This window comes from Solanum tuberosum, unplaced genomic scaffold (assembly GCF_000226075.1).
Source record: "Solanum tuberosum cultivar DM 1-3 516 R44 unplaced genomic scaffold, SolTub_3.0 scf00131, whole genome shotgun sequence".
Lineage (NCBI taxonomy): Eukaryota > Viridiplantae > Streptophyta > Magnoliopsida > Solanales > Solanaceae > Solanum > Solanum tuberosum.
Genome location: NW_006239054.1, coordinates 91,587 through 98,697, shown reverse-complemented (window position 1 = coordinate 98,697; position 7,111 = coordinate 91,587). Strand labels below are relative to the sequence as shown.

General features: G+C 30.1%; 1 pseudogene; it reads right to left on the bottom strand.

Moving 5' to 3' along the window:
• Positions 1-5,488: 5,488 nt before the first annotated feature.
• On the bottom strand, positions 5,489-5,937 carry LOC102597965 (uncharacterized protein At2g23090-like; annotated as a pseudogene).
• Positions 5,938-7,111: the final 1,174 nt, after the last annotated feature.

Here is a 7,111-nt window from a genome sequence, read left to right as displayed (position 1 = left end):
AAAATCAATTCTCTCTAATTTGACTATATTTTGAATTTTTTTTACCTTATAAATATTTGCGATATAATATAATTCTCTCTAATTTGACTGTATTTTGAAACTTTTTTACCTTATAAATATTTGCAATATAATCTATTTTGTTGCATGCATTTTATCTGGTCATGATTTATCATTTACTTTACTTCCAATTTTGACAAATTATTAACTTCATTACATTGTCATTTGCTAGCATATGTCATTTTAGTTTTTTTAAAATAAAGATAAGACAAATTATACAAAATATATTTGTAGCATGGCTTAAGTGTAGATACAAGTTACAACCCCCGTTTTTTATAGGCAAGATTCAATCTTTATATTGATGCTTATTTCTTAATCTATACAATTATAATCTTCTATATATAAAAATACTGCTTGAGAAATATATATTTTAAGAAGTATTTAAGTATTTGTTTTTGAAAAACATTATTTGTAGAAAAGCTATAATAAGATTCTCTTTTAGACAATTATATTGCCCATTATAAGTTGAATGACTCAATTATTCCTACGATAAATCATCTTTTTAATCAAGAATATAAGTGAAAATAAGAAACACAAATGCTCTCTGAAGCAACTAATACAACAACCAATAGCTTCAAAAACGTTTAAAGGACATAAAATAAACTCCCACAAAATATTAATTTCAATAAGCACACGTATTTATCTCAAGTTCTTCAAATTGTAGCTTATATGTAAGAGATATATTTGTTTTTCACTCAACTAGTCTATTAGTAATAAAATAGAATAACTACAAACAATAATAATATATCTAATGCAATTTTATATATTAAATTACAAAGACACAACTTTTTTATATATCAACTTTATGGATAATACTTACTTTTCACTGATATTTTTTGGTCATATTTGTGATTTAAAAAATAATAATAAATTTTGTTCAAAATAGACATCAACTTTTTTATTAAAAAAATTACACTCTAAATCTTGTTTTTTTTATGAACAATTTTATTTAGGCTATCAATTTCAAAAGTTTAATCTCATCACTCTTCTTTTGAAAGTTTAGTATTATTTCATTATTACTAAAATGAAAGAATTAAGCTCGTCTTAGATTCTTAAATTGCAATTAAAGTAACTGGAGCACTTATTCAACGAATAGTGAAATAGGTCAAATAAAAAACTACTCAATATAATATATTAAATATATATAGTTCTAACTTTTTTGAATTTTGTACATACAAGTTATTTCAATTTTGTTTAATTGACATATATATATAGATTTAACATATTTTTATTGAGGGTGCTTTTTCATTTTCTCGCTCAAATAAATTTAAGTGAAGATTTGTGTGTGTGATTTCTATGTATAAATAAATTAAAGGTTTAAAGTGTTTAGTTTCGAAAATAAGGATATACTATACTTGGTAGCATTTTCATCATAAATGAGATATGGATATGTGATTTTAAAACACAAAAATGCATTTGCAATAAAGCCGAGTAATTTACTCAAAAAGCTTTGTGATAACATAAATGTTAAGGTTACTGAGTGTTTTATTTTGTTGAAGATATTCATTTTGTTCTCTTTTACTTGTTGAATTGTGTTTTGTGCCCCCTCAAAAATCAATTAAAATATTTTACAAATTTTTCTTATTAGTTATGTTTTAAAAATCTAAATTTGATTCTCAGTACTTTAGTACATTTCGAAAATAATAATTTAATAAAAGTGAAATTGAAAAAAGTAAAAAAGAATGTAGAAAGTAGTAGTAGTTTAAGAAGAAATCAATATGCTGTGGGTATTATTATTTTTTCAGATTTTGTTCTCTTTTTCACTTTTTTACTTTTAATGTTGCTGGGAATTTGTACTATTTTTAAGGAATAATTGTTGTCTATGTTAAGAGTAATTGAATGCATTTTGTTTTCAGTACAAGTCATGTCATATTCTCCCAAAAGTTTAACTTGGTTAAAGTTATCAATCAAGCAATAACTTATTTGGCCAAGATTTAAAACTCTTTATTTTTAGAAGTATTTTTTAATTAGAAATTGTCTGTTTACCTTGGTAATAGATAAATTGATGCGACATATTTAAGATGGTGTGTCATGGTATATATTATTTGCACATGACATAGTATTGTTTGACAAGATTCATAGCGGAGATGATTAGAGACGGATGGTTTAGCGACAGACCTTGGAATCTAAAAGGTTCAGGTTAAACAGGATCAAAATAGATTACTTTGAGCATAAATTTAGTATTTGATACGATGCATGAGGTAAGCGTGAAAATGGGGATTGATACTCATGTCATCTCCCAGAGAGGATGTTGAAGTATCTCAAAAAATTTAATCCAAAATAATGGGAGATCGATGATGATGTCACATGTCGTATTGGTGTGGGATGGACAAAGTGAAGGTTCGCCTTTGGAGTCTTGTGTGATAAGAAAGCACCACCCAAACTTGAAGATAAATCTACATAGTGGTGGTCAGTGGCGGAGCCATGATTTTTAATAAGGGGGTTTAAAATATGAGAAGTAAACACACGAACTAGTGGAAGGGGGCTCGACATCTATTATACATACCTAAAAAAAAAATTAACCATATATAAATAGTAATATTTTCCGCCGAAGGGGATTTGAATGAACCCCCTTAGTATATGCTACCTCCGCCCCTGGTGGTGGTTAGACCGACTGTGTTATATAGGGTAGAGTGTTGGTTAGTTAAGAACTCTCATGTTCAAAAGATGAAAGTTGTGAGAATAAGGATGTTGAAATAGATATGTGGACATACTAAGGGACATAATATTATGAATGGAAATATTTGTAATAAGATGGGAGTGACATATGTGGTGAAAAAGAGGAAAGTGAAATTGAGATGGTTTGGGCATGTGAAAAAAAATGTGTAGATATCCTAGTGAGATAAGTACAAGAGGTTTACAATGGTGGGTGTTAGGATAGATAGAGGTAGGCCAAAAACATATTGAGGGGTGACGTGGTGGTAATTAGACAATACATTAAGTATTGGGCTTGCATGGGACATGATGATGACATTAGATTGGAGGTTTTGGACTTGCTTTTACATGGGCTAGGCTTGGTGGTAGTTTGGAGCACTGTATTTATTTCTACTTTCTTATAAGTAATATTAGCACTATTCTCGTAGTTTCTTGTCCTTCTATTTATGTTATCACACGTGTTTCTTGTATTTTGGTTATCTATTGTTCTGTGTTTTAAATGTTATGTAATGTTTTCCTTATTAGTTATCATGTCTTCTTCGTTTTTATAATTCTTCTTTCAAGCGGTTTGAAATGTGTTACTCGAGCTGAAGATCTATCATACACAACCTCTGTATCTCCATTCTCTACAAAAGAAAGTAAGGTCTACGTACACTCCACCCTCCATGTACTCTATCTATACGATTACATTGATTATGTGGTTGTTGTTGCCTTTTGTCTTAAGTACTTTTGAATGGCACGTAGTAAGTTGTGTTTGCTTAGTCTAAGTTAGAAAGTATTTGTTTTTTTATCAATATTAGAATAGTGATTTGGTAGAATATTATTAGTTACGCGGGTTTCTAAATTACAAACCAGACGTAATATAATTTTTTTATATAAATAAATTACTGACTTACTTCCTAACTAGCTACCGACCATTATATACCTTAGACAAAAATTAATCAATGGATAAGCTACCTCTTTACTAGTTATCAAATGACCCATTAGTTTACTGGTCAATGTGGTTTCAACTTTTCCATGATCTTTTTTTCTTTCTTTCTAATTCATGTCATGCTCCCTATTAATTGATCCATTTTTTTTCATATCACATCAATAACTATTTTAAAAATAAAAATGATAACATGAAATGTTAAAAGATTATTGTATTAAATTTCAAGTTATTTCAAATTCGTAAAATAAATCTTGAAAAGTTAGCTTAATAAGGATGCTCTATTTCTTGTTTTTGGGTTTCTTATTTAGTGTCGATACTGTCTTAGAGTCTGATTAATCTGAAATCATACGGCTCGGGGTCCATTCTGTACAAGCACTTTCTACTAAGGATTTTTCCATAGTCAGGATTCGTAATTAGTGTATGTCCTCTTGGCCTACTTTTATCAGTTTATGCTTCTCAAATGTTGCATACATCCTTGCTTTATTTTCTAATATTTGATTCCTTCCTTTGCTTTATTTACTTTTTAACAATCGAGAAATTCTCAAAGGCCACTTGTCACATGGTTTGAAATTCAGTGGATTTGCCACGGAGTTCTAACTCGTGACATGCGTCTAACTCACACATCATATGTGGTCACTTGTGACGTCCTCTTTTTCATTTTATACATTTGAGAAACGGATATAGAGTAAGACTTAAATTTGAAAAAAAAGGTTAACAATCAAAGTGATCTATTATCCCTTTGCATTCTTTCATCAAGATGCTCTTTAGGACTTTTTCGATCTGCTTTGATGTGTTTTTCTTTGAATTGATGGTTTATCGAAACAACCTCTCTACCTCCCAAGTTAGGGGTAGCGTTTGCCTACACTCTGTCTTCCCATACCCCACTTATGAGATTACACTGCATGTCTTGTTACTCTTTAGGACTTTAAAGAAGCATTAGTTATGCCTGTTACCTTCTCTGTGTTGAAGCATATATTTGTTGCATTTTTTTCAAAAGACTTAGTAATAGTGACACTCAATAATCAGCAATCACCATCAGATACTGCAGAGTAAACGTTAGATCATATCGATCTTTCTAGGAAGTGTTCCTGTTCTTTATATGCTAGATTAAGAAAACTTTGAGCAGCTGCTTTTTGAATGTGTTTGTTTAATAGTGTATTGTTTATATGACATGAAAGTGAAATAGAAGTATTAAAAGAAGTCATTTTCATAATCTTTTGGAGCTTTGACCCCTAATTTGCTTCATATATCTGGACATTTGTCTCTCTAACCATCAATCACCTTTAAAAAATGATGATAGCTGACTAGAATAAAACAGATTCCGCGTTGTTGTTTCTATGATAATTATATATAGCACGGGCCCAACATTTACAAATACATTTATGATTTGTTGTAGTTAGTTTTGTGGAATTCTAGAATAACATTCTAATATAAAATATATTGCAACTGAGAAGTTGAAATTATTTTATGTCCTTGTGGCAACTACAGCAAATGGAGTCTACAATAACAATATTACATACATTTAAATAGATACGAAAAACACACAAGTTTTTCTATTCCTGAATTCTGGACCAGACATGGTAATTTTCATGACTCTATGACAGTGATCTCAGTGTCATCATGTTATTATAAATTTGTTGTTCGTAGCACATTCTAGAATTCTTCTTTTTCTTCTTCTTCCACTTCCAACCAACTGGGATGTAATAAATCACTTTAGAATATTGTTATTTCATATTCAATTTCACAAAAATATTACAAACAGTTCAATCAATTAAGGCAGACAAAAAATCTTTTTTTTTTTTTTTTTTTTTTTTTTTTTTTTTTTTTTTTTTTTTGTTTTAGCAGAAATCAATTCGAGAGGGGGCAATCATTCTAAACATATATTTCACAGAGTTCCAAACTAAGTAGCCATGAACAGTTTGAAGCATAACGAAGCAACAATTTTTTAACAGCTTCAAAATTTATTATGGTTAACAGAATTTAGAAACATAGTTGGTAAACAACCATCTATCCAAACTCTGAATTGTGGATCATTTCTTGAGATGAGGGGAACATGCATAGACATCAGATTTGGGATATTTTGATTCAGCGTGTTCTCTGCACTTAACTTCAGAAGTGGTGCAAATGAATGTCTGCATGCACACCTTGCAGTGGATACTCATAGCCTTCTTGTTGGCCTCAAGCTGACTTCTCTTTTGGCCTTCCATTTTTTCCATATTCTTCTCACGACTCATTAGCCATCTTTGCCTTCTGTCCATTGCCTCCACCCATGGCTTGGTTTGGTCTTTGCGCTTACCTCTACAAATTGAAGGAAAAAAGTGATTTTTTTTTTTGCTGGAAGACAAAAAATCTCATTTGCCAAGTACAACAACAGACTATCTATAGATCAAGAGCTACAGTAAATGCAATTTTCAGAATGTAGCATCTTGATATGTGATGTTATCTCATTCATCGTTTAACTATTTCTAAATGAGAATGTATGATTAACAATTCTAAGAGATTTCGGGTTACTTACCCAAGTACAACCTTTGCAAGTAATGTATATTTTGGACTCATGACAAACATCAATACATACAAGAAAAGAAATCACAGTAACATTGGCACCTAATATTTACTTCGAAAAACGCACAATGAAAGAAACTTTTCTCAAGTTTACCAGTAACAGTACATTCTCAAACCATCAAATTGACAGACCCATTGGAACTGATCTCTGGGTTCCCCCGCAAAATCCTAATCATAAAAATTGACATAAGCAACAATTAAACTCCATTAATGTATCCATTTGTTTTTAATCCCATGTCTGATACAAGCTTGAAAATCAATTAATTGCATTTACGTGAATGAATTTAGAGATGCTCAAAAGAACAATACCAGTATGTCCAATAATGCAAAATTATATTTTTAAAAATCTATGAATACACTGAACAATCATTAAGAATTAAGTAGAAGACAATATCACGAGCCTCAATATAAATAGTATTTTTTACAACATAACTAACCTTAGTGCAAAATAAACCTTGACTTTGACATCACTTCTTCCACACTCTTCCTCCGTCGAATAGAAAATGACCATTATGCTATTAGAAGCATAAAAGGTAAAGAGAAAACAAATCTGCACCTTTTCAAGAAAATATAATTATTCCTGTAGTATACTGAAAGTCTTATTTTTCCTATCAATATAGTGCAATAGCACTTACAAAAATTATGAAGCTTCACAATAATTTGCCACAAAATAAGATGTTGACAATCTTATACACAAGCAAACTAACATTCTAAATTTTTAACATTAAAAACAGACTACATACAAACAGAAAAATAATAGAGTGAAGAGAAACGTCCTAGCTGATAATGAAAAGACCTAATAAGCAACATAATCGATTTCTCAGTTTTATTACAAGCATCCATGAGGTTCCAAATATTAGTTGCATGATTATGAAATCATATATTTGCAGCACAACATGAATAGAG